Source organism: Balearica regulorum, chromosome 5 (assembly GCF_011004875.1).
Source record: "Balearica regulorum gibbericeps isolate bBalReg1 chromosome 5, bBalReg1.pri, whole genome shotgun sequence".
Classification (NCBI taxonomy): Eukaryota; Metazoa; Chordata; class Aves; order Gruiformes; family Gruidae; genus Balearica; species Balearica regulorum.
Window position 1 is genome coordinate 13,536,537 of NC_046188.1, and position 12,821 is coordinate 13,549,357.

The 12,821-nt window shown below is 40.6% G+C and overlaps 1 protein-coding gene across 7 annotated transcripts in view; it reads left to right on the forward strand.

The window, feature by feature from the left end:
- BEGAIN (brain enriched guanylate kinase associated) overlaps positions 1–12,821 on the forward strand; it is a 163,334-nt gene that overhangs the window by 90,320 nt on the left and 60,193 nt on the right. The window lies entirely within an intron of this gene.

A 12,821-nucleotide genomic window follows, 5' to 3' on the forward strand; every position in this document is an offset into this window, starting at 1 on the left:
TTGGAAGTCTTTTAAAATTGGAACAAATTCACCCAGCCACAGTGCAATCACTGAGTTTGATCTTATGTGATGTTTTTGAATGGATGTCCGTGGGGAAGTTCAGAGTCTTGGGATGACATTTAGTAGCCTTTCTGTAGGAGTGTCTAAAAAAAATTCTCTTTTCCTACAATCACTGTCCACTTGTAGTTCTTATTTTCAAAAGAAAATAATCTTACTGTTACAGAGGACAATACCACAGTTTATCTCCAAGTATACCAAAGCTTAAAATGCACAAATCCAGGATTTTAGCTCAGGCTGTTTATCCATTTCATAAAAAAAAAAATTAAAAGCCATTGAAATTTTAATTGCCAATTTTAATTGCCCTCCCTGCTTTTTAAAACTCATGAGGATCTAAATGTTTAGAGAGATTTTCGTATTACCTGAAAGCTTACTTGTTTCTTTTCTGTTGATTAACTCAAATCTTAATCACACTGTTTTGTCATATCTAGACTTTAAAAATTTATCTGGAAACTTACTTTCCAATTATATTGAAAAACATCAGCTTGCTGAAGGAACTAAAAAACCCCAACATTTGTTTCTGAAAATGAAAGATAGTGAGTGTGACAACTGTCAGCACTTACAAAATGAGGATAGATTCTATTTTATCCAGCCTGATGCACCATAATATTAAAAAAAACTAATGAGAAAGCAACAAAAATTTCAGCAAGAGAGTTAAAAAAATAACCCAAGTCTCAATTCACCCAGAATCCTAAGGTAGTCCAGTTGTAAGGAAAAAAAAAAAAAAAGTGGCCTGTGTTTAGGTAATCCATATCTCAGGGCACAAGTGGAAATTTTGGGAGAGTCTGCTTCCTCACTCTGTATGGTTCTTTGGGGTGCTGCCTCCACAGGGTACATGCAAGCAGAGGGCTCCTGGGTCTCCTCTGAAGAAGCATGTTGTGTATTGCTTTTCACATGAATAGTGCAAGCATCTTTTCAGATGAATAACTGCTGCCTGATTTGGTCCCTCCACACTTGCAGAGAGCTCCTTCAGTCAGTGGCGCACTCCAAAAACTACAGAAGAGCTAATGCCAAGGTGCTGGACTGCTAACAGGAGTTTGGAGGAATGCGGTCCTGATCCCTCTCCTTCCCCACAGACCCACAAAAAAAAAGGCGACAAAACAGAGTCTGTCTTACACTGAAAAGCCAGTTCAGCTGAGGGAGCAGGATAAAATAGACTTGACTGAACTAAGAAATCATGACATTAGATTGGGAGGAAAGTTGTGTGAAATGACAGCACAACATGCTGAGTGGTGGGGAACTTGCTAGAGGTGAACTCATTTATACCCCTGCAGAGTAGAAGACTTCTCAGTTAACTAGTCCTAAAATAGTGTGCTGCAGTGTATAAAACAAGGTAGGCCTCGAAATAATTAGCCAAAGATGACAGATGGCAATTCCTTTCTCTTTATTTCCTTCTCTTCTTTTGCTGTAATATCAAGTTGATCAAAGAGCTGAGGATCATTTGTTATTGTAGGAAAACTAAAAATATCTTGAAATATTCAGGCAAAATATGTTCATTCAGATAACAGCCAGTAGCTCTCATTGTTCCTGTTCAACACCTTATACTTGAGTCTGTGTGTAGTAATAGTTTCCCTCAGAATCTGAATTACATGTGCACAGCTAAGCATTTGAGCGTGTCCAGGATAAGGAACATTATTTAATCAATTTATTCAATCAATTTATTAATTTATTTAAATTAATTGTTTGCTTGTGTTAACAAACCAGTGATCTATCCTACTGCCAGAAAAACTTCCAAAAAGTCCCTAGAGCTCACCTCTGCAGCATGTTGCTTTAGTAATGTCATACAGCTCTGTGTGATGGGGAACTAAACGATACAGAACAGAGACTGCAGCAGAACTGACCACACCGATGGCTACTGAAGGCGTCTGAGGGGTCAGTGCTGTGTCTTACTCTAAGGAACAGCACCATTATCTCCTATGCTCTTCAGTAATAATATCTGGCAAGAATTGGCATTTTTTTTAATGGCAAGCATCTGTGGATTCAAGTTGGAGATACAACAGGACCTTCTGTCTTGTAGGACTTCTGTCAAAAAAGAGGATCAGAATGCAACTGTGACCAGATATAATTAAAAAGGAAATTCAGTAATTTACTCAAAGAAGGTAATAGACACTGCTTATAAAGAAAAAAAGCAATGACATCTGCAATTCCACCTCCCCGCCCAGTCCCAGTGGTAATTCTGTCTGACTGGTCCTGGAACCAAAAGTGTATATTTAATTTTTTCAGCTGCTTAGCACAACCTTTCTGATGGGAAGTGCTAAGCCAGCCCACTAAAATGAGTCCCCTGAGCCAGGCGAAGATGAATTTCAAATCAGAGGAAAGAGAAAAGGACTGGGAAAGGAAGGAAATAGCTAAGGTGAGAACTGAGATGATAACCTCTGTCCATCAACCTATATCTGGATGCTTTATACCAATGAAACAGGATCGAAATTCTTTACCTAATACTAAAGCAAAATTTCTATAGTACTTCCTTACCGCACCTCCAACCTCAGTGTTTAATAGAAAGAGAAAGATAAATTTCAGCTTGCTTCTGGGCAGTGGATTTCACACATTCTTATTACATGTCCTATCACAAATAAACAGCACAAATCAGGAGGAACCACATTCATGTTCCAGCACAGCTTGATCCAGATGAATCAAGAAGGTAAACAGACAAAAGCAAAAGCAAGAAAGGTTTAATAACACAATTAAAATATAACTTTATAAGCTTGTGAGATGATGTGGCGGGCTGCTTTCAGTAATTTCCAGAGGGAGTGCTTATCCGTGACTACAAACCAAAGCAATCTAGAAGCTGGCCACTCAAAGCTGTAAGGAGAGCTGCTGCAACTGAAGGCAGCTTGCTCAATCGCCTGGAGAGCTCTCTTTGGCTTCCAAATCATAAATTGAAGTCTACCTCTTATTTTGCTACCTCAATTTCTCAATACCTCACTCTTTTTTTTTTTTTTTTTTTTCTCCTTTCTCATCACTGCTTAGTAGTCTGGATTCCCTAGTGAGACGCAGTGCAGACTGCTAGGACTCTGCCAGACATTAAAAAGCAGGCAACGTCTGTTCAACAACTTGAAATCACTTTCTGTGTGAGGCAGCCCCCCCCCAATAGCCTTTGTATATTTGTTGCAGTCAGTTTTTTCTGCTGCTTTTCTTATCCGTTTGTTCCCCGCAACTTTACATTGTAACTCACTATTTCTAGCCAAATGTTTTATACAAACACATCAGCCTGTAGAAAGCCAGAAAATAGCAACTCTTACAGAGATGAATCTTCTTCCAGAGTTATGTCAATAGCAGAGTCTGGGCAGCAATGTGAAGATCCCTTCACCCCTAGGAACAGTCAGGGCCGTTATGTCTCTGCTCTCTTGGACAAATGCTGGCTGAAGTTTGCCATGTCAGAATTTAGCTCCCTTCTCTCCCAGCCTCACCAGCTGACTTATTTCAGATGTGATGCAGAGCACTAGGTAACATTTGGACAATGCAGACAATTTGGAGTATGGCATGAACATGAGCAGAGTCTTCCATTATCATGAGATAATAAACATTCTCTTCCTACCTCTGGAGAGTGAGTCAGAAAACATGTCTTCCTCCTTGAATTGTGTCCTTTTTTTATTCTCTTACAACCTTATTTTCCACCTGTTCATCCCTTCATTTTCTAGCAACACAGAGAAACGAAGTGAACAGGGACAGTCTTTATTCAAACTTCTGTAGGATCACTTATTGAACCTAATGGTTTGCATTTAAGCCACTGAGTCTACCTGCCGGAGCTGAAATCAGTCAGTCCCCACAGACTTTAGGGAGATCCAACAGAGGCATTCGAATCATAGAATCATGGAATCTTAAGGTTGGAGAAGACCTCTCAGATCATCAAGTCCAGCCATCGACCCAACACCACCATGTCTACTAAACCATGTCCAGAAGTGCCATGTCTACACGTTTTTTGAACACCTCCAGGGATGGTGACTCCACCACCTCTCTGGGCAGCCTGTTCCAATGCCTGACCACTCTTTCAGTGAAGAAATTTTTCCTGATATCTAATCTAAACCTCCCCTGATGTAACCTGAGACCATTTCCTCTTGTCCTTTCACTAGTTACTTGGGAGAAGAGACCAATATTAGGAGGCAGCTTGGAAGAAAGCAGAGATCGTAACAGCTTCTCCAGCTTCCGCTGTTTCACTCTGCTTTAGTCACTTTTGAATTTGGGCTTTTTCGCTCTGCACTGCATTCATTTCTCACATACAGCCAGCAATACCTAAATACCTAAATACCAGGTATTTAACCTCAAAAGTATCTCGTAAGCAAAAGTGGTCATCTCCTTAATAGGAAACAGAAAATTGTTTTGAAGACTCCAGATCCAAATCAAGTTAGCAGAAGTATGAAATCAGTCCTCAGAAAGCTGGCCCAGTTTTTCAGTCTCCGTGCAGCCCTGTACCAAGCACGGCGCTGGGCTGGCCAGTGCAGCTGCGCGAGCTGATGGTGCACCTCCCTGTTTGTGAGTCCACGTTCTTCCCTCCCCCTGAGCTGCTCTGCACCCTTGATTTCTTAGTGCTTTGCACAGTAACGTGCTCCCTAGATGCAAGTCTGGATTCTTCATTCATTCTTCTTCATTCTTCTGTTCATTTTCATTTGCCCTTTACAGTTTTCAGCACACTGGGGGAATCACAGTTGTCTGCTGAAGAAACTTCATTTAAAATAATCAAAACACCTTTAGTGTCTATTTCTGAAAGCTGTAATTTTATTCATGGTATTTCTGTTGAATCCATTCAGAGCCTTAGGTTGTGGATAGTACCTTTAAATAAAGGACAATTTGTATGTCTTTAGTATGAGCATATTTCAAAAATCTTGCCATGTTTCACTGACAATAATGGCATTCACTTAAGACAACTCAGTGCTGACAGCTGGTCCTCTAAGAGTTTTTTGCATGTCAACATGGAACTGAATTTTCATACCTCAATGGCCTCATATTACAGTTAATATTGAATACTCTTGGATAGATGTGTCTGTGGGCTTCGGATACCTGTTATAGAAGTCACCCCTTCACCTTCAATGAAAGACTGTCAGGTCAATATAACCAAAATATAACTCAGTTTTATTTTTAAGAGAGGTACCTCTTTTCCACCTCTTACGAATAAGCTCAGCATAGTTTAGATACATTTACCACATAATATATATTCCCTCATCTAAATTTTTAATTGTGCAAGTTATGCAAGAGTCAGGTACTAACATCCCAAGTGAAGAAAAGCTACCTTCCACAATCCAGTGAAACTTCTGTTTAAGCTAGCTGTATCAGCTCTCAAGGTGCTGTAAATAGGCTCTAATGCTAATGTCCCACAGCACTTAGGACTTCAACTACTAAACATCTCTTTTTTTTTCCCATCTCCCTTCCAAATTATTCTCTTTAATGTTTCTGATAAAGCATCCCTCTTCTCTGGTTACATTCTGCCAGAATGCCTGGAACCTAAGAAAAGGACTCTGTTACTTGTCATCTGGAAACTAACAGCTCCAGATTTGGATCACCCACACATTTGTTCTGAAACATATGTACAGGCCTTCCCTCTCAACCCAAACCCAGCTTCAAGTTGTTTATTTTGAAAATGAGTACAGGGAAGAAAATTAAAATCAGCTTAATACTTGCAAAAAAAACCCCAAACCCACCCTCCAAAAGCTAGCTATCTATATAGGTGTGTGTATATGTGTATATATATATATATCTCCATAGGAAGGAAAGATCTGCATGCTATTTGACAGGAAAACTGTTCGTACTCTGAAGTTTCAAATATTTAACAAACTTCTTTGAAAGTAATGGAGAAATTTGGTTGATGTGCTGCAGTGAAAAAAAACCTGACAGACGGTGGTGAAAACTTGCAAAAAAAATAGGTTAGCTGAACAAAGTGTGTGTGAGCCTGAATTTATAGGAAAATGCGTATTCTAGAACTTGGGTACACTTTTGCCGTGGCATTTTTTTGGGTACAAATGAAGCTGCTGAATAAAGAACACAAGAGCTTTGGGATTTCTGGACTGGGCTCCGGGTGTGAGCTGCAGCAATGTAATCTATTTCCCCAATAAAACTAATTTCAAGTCTGTGGTTGGTTTCTCAGTATCTGGATCTAGACTTTGTAATTTGATCCCATCCCCCTCCTAATCAGATGGAGCAAATGCAAGGTTAGCCACAAAAACTGCAGACAAGGAAGATGGTTTTGGCATTATCCTTTTGAAACGGTGACCCTGAGCATGTAACACGTAATCAAAACTTGATTAACTTGATTAACACAGAAATCCAATTACTGCTTCATTAAAGATCTTTCATTAATCTAGAAAACACTTGTAAAATGCTTGGACCTCATTTCCCAACAACCACAAATCTAAAAAACATTGTTGAGGGGTCAGATTCAGTGACACAACTATCGTCTCAAAGCTATTCTCCCAGGCCAAGGCTTGGTTGCCTTTCCTGCAGCCTGTCCATCCTGGGCTGCATGCAGATCTGGTGTTATCCATGCCAGAGCCATGCCCTGTGACCAGCAGCAGAGCTGTGCTGGAATAAAAGGTCCCGGGTAATCCAGACCACCAGCCATGGATCAGTAGGAGCTGTTGAAACCAAAATTCCCTGTTAGCCAAATCAATTGGCAATACAGTCCAACTCTGTTGAGGAGCAACGCAGTGGCACGGTGGACTTGTTGGCATCTCCTAGCTGAAAATGTCCCCAGACCTCTCTGTCCCCCGATTGGTGGTCCCTGGGGTGTGAACTACGTGTCAGGAAGAGGTCCCCCAGTATTTTGCCTCCCACCTGGCCTACTGCCCTCGTCTCTGTGATGATAGGCTCCATTCTAATATCAGAAACAAAACCAGGGACGTGGCTGTTTGCTGTCCTTGAGCTAAACAGGCCATCCCTTCACAGTGGTCCACAGCAGCCTCACACTGTTGGGCAAGCACTTCCAGAAAAGCAAGTGCACAAGCCTGATCCCAGACTGTCTGCCTGCCCACCACATCACTGCTCCTGGCTGTCATCAGTGGACTAAGTTGTCACGGCATGGCTGGGCTCACAGTGGTCCCTTGGCCCTTCCCAGAGACCCTCTCCTGCTCTTTAGACTCCTGTACAGCAAGTACCTGTGCAGGGCTGACCATTTTTGATTGTTCCCTAGATAAAAACTGACACAGTGGAAGAAGATGCTTTTTGAAATTCTGTTCCAGAATATATTTTTAAAATTTCCATCAGTGCTCCTAAATTCCTAATCCTCTGAAGCCCTTTTTTAGAATGTGACACGTTGCAGACATGAAACAGATCTGATAAACACTTTAAAGCATTTAGACGTTCTTTTTTGTGGGCGTCCACGCAATCTAAGCAAAGAAAGGGAATACTATTACTTCATCTCATACACACAGTATTGAGTCAGGAAGAGGGGGAGTTATCTGATGAGATGCGGTTGTCTACGTCTGAGCTACTTGACTAGATTCCCTTTGTAATTAACGGAAATGAGTGCTTCCAGATTTGCATCACCTCATCTAAAAGTAGGCTTTTAAAATAGGTCAGATTAATCTCATCCTGATAGTACCTGCTGTCACGACCAAGAACAGGAGCCACAGCTGACCGGTAATATTGACATTTGCTTTTGGTCAGGTCAGTCTTGCCTTAATTCGCTCAACCCGTATAACACCAGGCACATTGGCAAAGCCAGGTGCAAGACTCAGACTCCCAGACCCCAGAGCAGGTTAGTTCCTACTTACGCGTTCCTTCTCCCAAGGCAGGATGTTTAGCCACAAAATACAATTAGTTTGACTTAGGATTTCACAGCTACATTAAAACTCCTGTTTCACTACGTAGCAATGAGAACCTTCAGTATGTTTTTTCAGTATATTTGACATGGGTGTCTAACTTGCCCCCGTTTTGCATTCCTTTCATTGCTAATTTCCCTCCTAACAGCATTAATCATATTTTGTTTTACTCACTCCTGGAGCTGTGTGAAGGAATGTAATCAGTCCATTCAGGGAGAATTTCAATAGTTCAAAAAATGACTTTGCTCTGGTTTTAAACAACATTGCAGAACCGTCTACAAAGCAAAGCCCTGGGGTGGCAGGCAGACATGACAGTGCCACCAAAGTAGTTTGACCAGCCAGGTGGAAATGTGAGGTTTCCAGGATGCTCTACTGATGGGGCAGCCCTATAGACGTTGGCTCTAAGGGAGCAACAGCTCTGGGAGCACCCTCTTTGTGGGCTGTCTGAGGGTAACAAGCTCTAGAAATCCTCTGGCCTCCAGGCAGCTGAACAGCCCCAACTTTGCATGCCAGCACTCCTCTGTCATCAGGCCATCTGCCAGGCAGATGAGCTGGCAGAAGATCAGACAGGTACAATGAAAACCTGCTTGTTTTCTAGCACACTTTCCTCAGAATAGAGCTGTCGTCACACGGCATCTTAGCTTTGCCTGAAATGCTCTGGTGGAAATATGTTCACCTGGAGCTTTTCCAGTCAGCGTTACAGATCAATCCTGACCGACAGCTGCAGGCTGAGATAGGCACACATTGTCCGTCTCCGTTCTGCTCATCGACCTGCGCACCCTTCCCTGGGGCTGAAGCTGTGCAGAGTGGCACCAATGCTCAGCTTAACGTACAGGCTGGTGGGAACATCTAGAAAAAAAAAAAGTACCCATTTTGACCACTCACCACCCTTTGTGGACAGAAGTTTATTGGAGAGGGAGAAGTGACATCAGGAATGCAAATATCTCTTTGCTTCAACTCTTGTGCAAGCTAGGATGGCAAAGTTTTAATGCCAGGGAAGTACCAGGAGTATTTGGTGGTACTTGAACTTTCTTGCACAGCCTTCTCATCGTTCTTCTGTAAAACAGACTTCTTTTCACTAAAAGTAGAGCCTGAGTAGTGCCAGCTCCCACCTGGTAATATCTCCCCTGAATTGTTGCTGAGGATCAACTCCAGCCACAGGATCCAACAGTGAGGCTTGGCGTCTCTCTCTGTAGGAGCATTGCCCAAGGGAAGAGGGCTTCAAATTCCCCACCAAGGAGCAACTCCGGAATTCGAACCTGGCAATCACTGGCAGCATTACAATGTTTGTGGGCACACATTTCTGTGCTAATATATATTTTCATGTCTATTTTATATTTTCAATGAGTATAAACAGCGTTAATTGGTGAATATAATACTTTGGAAAATCTGAAGACCTGTTTTTAATAACCTTTAAAGTAGCTTCCCTTGAGAGGTTTTCTTTCACCAGTCTAAATATTTAATATTGTACTTACTGTCCTTGTTTTTAGAGAAATACTTTAATGAAGCAAAACGGGTAATGACTTGCAAACCACTGGTTGTCACAGAAGCAGGACTTTGGAGATCATTAGAAGAAATAGAGAACCACTCATGCAAAATGTCCTACTCCATGGGATTTTTAATCCCATCCTGTAATTCCTCACTCCTCCCAGCTGTCAGAGTTTCAGGAAGTCCATGGAATATAGGACTGGCGTTTTCTAAGACACAGCACTACCATATTTCCCAAGACTATTTTTAATTTGCAAATAAGTCCTCTCCTTTCTCCTGGCTGTACTTTTTCCATTGAATTATTTTCTTAGTCCTTAAACTAAACAACTAGTATATATACACACACACATATATATAAAATAAATACATTTGCTGAATACATATATGTTCTTTATTATATACATAATACATAACCATTAAGGATGACTAGGCATAGAAGATAAATTATGAATTGAAATATGTTGATTTACGAGCATTAAAATATTGTGGAGTGAACTTTTCTAATTAGCTGGTATGTGACAAGCAGAAACAAAACACAGCTAGTTTGTGCAGTTTGTTCTTTTGGAGCAAATGGAAAATGCTAAATGGTTGACTTCATGACTTTTGGCTTTTTATTTTTTCCCTTTTTGCAACCCTGTCTAAACTACCACTACCAAATTTGCAGGGGTACACAACAAAATTAAGCAGTCCTTATGAAAACCCCAGACTTCTAGAACAAAAAATGCGACACAGTGTATGGAAAGAGAGTTCAGGCATGGCATTATGTGATACCACTGGAAGGCAACAGTAAGGGGAACGTTTTCAGGGAAAGAACATCTGTTTCATAAGAAATGCAAAAAAAAAAAAAAAAAAAAAAGCTCTTAAGATACCATAGATTTGTATTAAAAAAAAAAAAAAAAAAAAAGAGACTCTAATCCTGCTATTAGAGATACTAAATTTGACACATTGCATCTTCTTCTTCTTTCTACTGTTTCTCTCACTTGACTTTGCTTCTCAGGTGTTTGTTCACATATAACTTAAAGTAAGAGAAAACAGGCTTTACCTGAAACCAGTAATATATCTAGATAAGGCTCAGTTCATGTAGAAATCAAAACCATCCTGGGAATCCTGGGAAATCTGCTCGCAGTGTTGCAGTGATTAGTACCCATTCAATGGTTTCTATCCCAGATCCAGGAAAAGTTTCCCTATTTGTGCCCATCAGAAGCATAAGTTCCGTTGTGCCATTGCTTAAAGTTAGCTATCTTTTCAGAACTTGCTTGGCTCAAGAAGGGTATTAAAGCAAATAGTTAAGTGCTTTCCCAGTTGGGGTCTTTTCTTTCTTTCTTTCTTTTTTTTTTTTTCCCTTCTTTTCCATAAAAGTGGCTATAAGTTTCCTGCCATTCAGCATATGCTTGCCAACATTTCTTTATTTCTAAAATTTTTAATTTTCTCTCTAATAACTTGTATTTTAATAATGATTCATTTTTATGTACCTACTACTGCATCTTAAATAATCCTATCATAAACCAGGTATTATTGTTCCTGTCTAAAAATAATAATTTCTCTTAAAAACAGCCAGCTGGTTTTGTGTGTATCAGATGAATCAAAGAACAGCTTGGGTGGAAATGAGTAGATCTTTTTCAGAATTATGGCTTGCTGAATGAGAATAACTATGATATTTGAAGTTACCTAACGCCTTAACCAATGGCGGGCGTTTCTTATTTTCTACAAGTTACAACTCTGCTTTACTACTCAAAGCATTATGTGGTAGAGTGCATGTATGTAGGCTGTTTCAGTAAAACTCACTAGAATAGGCTTGATTTTAATGAAATGAATAATCTCATTCTGAAAGCAAAGAATTCAAGAATACAAACATTTCAAAGTGAACTTCAAGGGAAAAAAAGGCCAAGCTTGAAGTTAAGTTTATCCTTCAAAATTTTGCTGAACCGGGGCCCTAGCAGAAGCTTCAGGCTACCAAAACCTGCTGAACCGTCCAGACTTGAATCCCAAAGCACGTTTTGTCATCTCAGACCAGCACTGCCTTCTTCCTGAGGATCAAAATTGACCCATAACTCACATTTTGAACCCCAAATTTCCTCACATAGACAGGTCTAGGCACACAGAAGCAACTTCATTTGAGGAGTCAGGTGCTTTGCTCCTACCTAATCTTCACACAACTGCGACCCAAAGCAAGAAGGTATTGGAGGCCATTAACTTTCCTCTTTTTCCTCTTTTGTTAAGCTGCCTCCAGCTATTACTGACTCAAACATGCCTGGCATTCCCATTATATTTGCACCCCAGCAGCCCCTCTTCCTCCCAGAGGTCAAACTCTGCCTGCGTCCAAAACTCCCCAGTGCAGCAGGATGTTGTAACCTCCCCTGATCTGGCTGAACTTGCATTAGCTGCACCTGCCCAGCATGAAGCCTGGGTACTTTCATCCAAAACCATAGCTGGAGGACCTACTGTCTACTTTTTGTACAAATCCTAGTGGTTACATTCCTAGAGCTGCAGAAGATTTGAGATCAAATCTCTTTTCACTCTAAACACAAGTTTTGACACTGTAACTGTAAGTTACACTGTAAGTTTTTACAAGTTTTGACACTGTAATGCCCACATCACAGAAGAAAATTCAAGTTGCCAGGCTACAAGAAGGAAAACTGACCATTGTTTTTTCCCAAGATGAGCAGATGAGTAGCAAGAACAACAGGCCAGAAGCAGAGCAAGTGAAAGGTGGTGTGATGTGGTAACATCATGAATGAGCAGCATTATTTCCCTAGATAATTTGGTGGTTTTATTCACCAAGTAAAATATAAAAACTAAATGATTGCATTAACTGGAGCTGCATTAAATGTCTGAATTAGAATATATTATTTTAAGAGAATATAACTACAAGTGGTAATCTAAGTATAACTGTAACCACGCAATGTGTGTAATTGAAGTAGAGCACTGTGTTGGCAAAATATTAGACTGTTTCCTAGCTCTAAGCTGCATGGATCAAGCAAGCAGCAATTGTAAAGGTTTTGCATTAACTTACTGAAGCTCCTATCGCAGCTTGTAGAGAAAGCAGTCACACGGAAGACAGCTCAGACAAGTGTTTCTTGAAGAATGGCATGTTGTTCCCAACTCTCTTGTCTAATTAAAGACCCAAAACATTATGCTACTGAAGCTGATGGCAGTATTCACTTGACATCAAAGGGAATCAAGATTTGCCATTCTTTTATGTAGAATTATTTTTATCATATGATTAAAAACAAGCAAGGCAATTCACAATGCATCACGTGGTAGCACTTTTGTCTCTAGGTGATGGCAGACTCCAGTTCTGTAGTGCCTCAGAGGTCCCACCTGAAGCCAAGTGATCAGCTCAGTACTGTGGTAACAGTATCTGAACCAAGTTACAGTCACCTCCAGAGATACCAGCTCTGACTGGAACCCCGTCCTGCTGTGCAACTGGCAAACATGTTAGAAGACTGAGGAGCTTACAAAATAAATAGACAAGGATAAAAGATCTCCATTGTGCAGATAAGAGTTGAGGCAAGTGCAGACTGG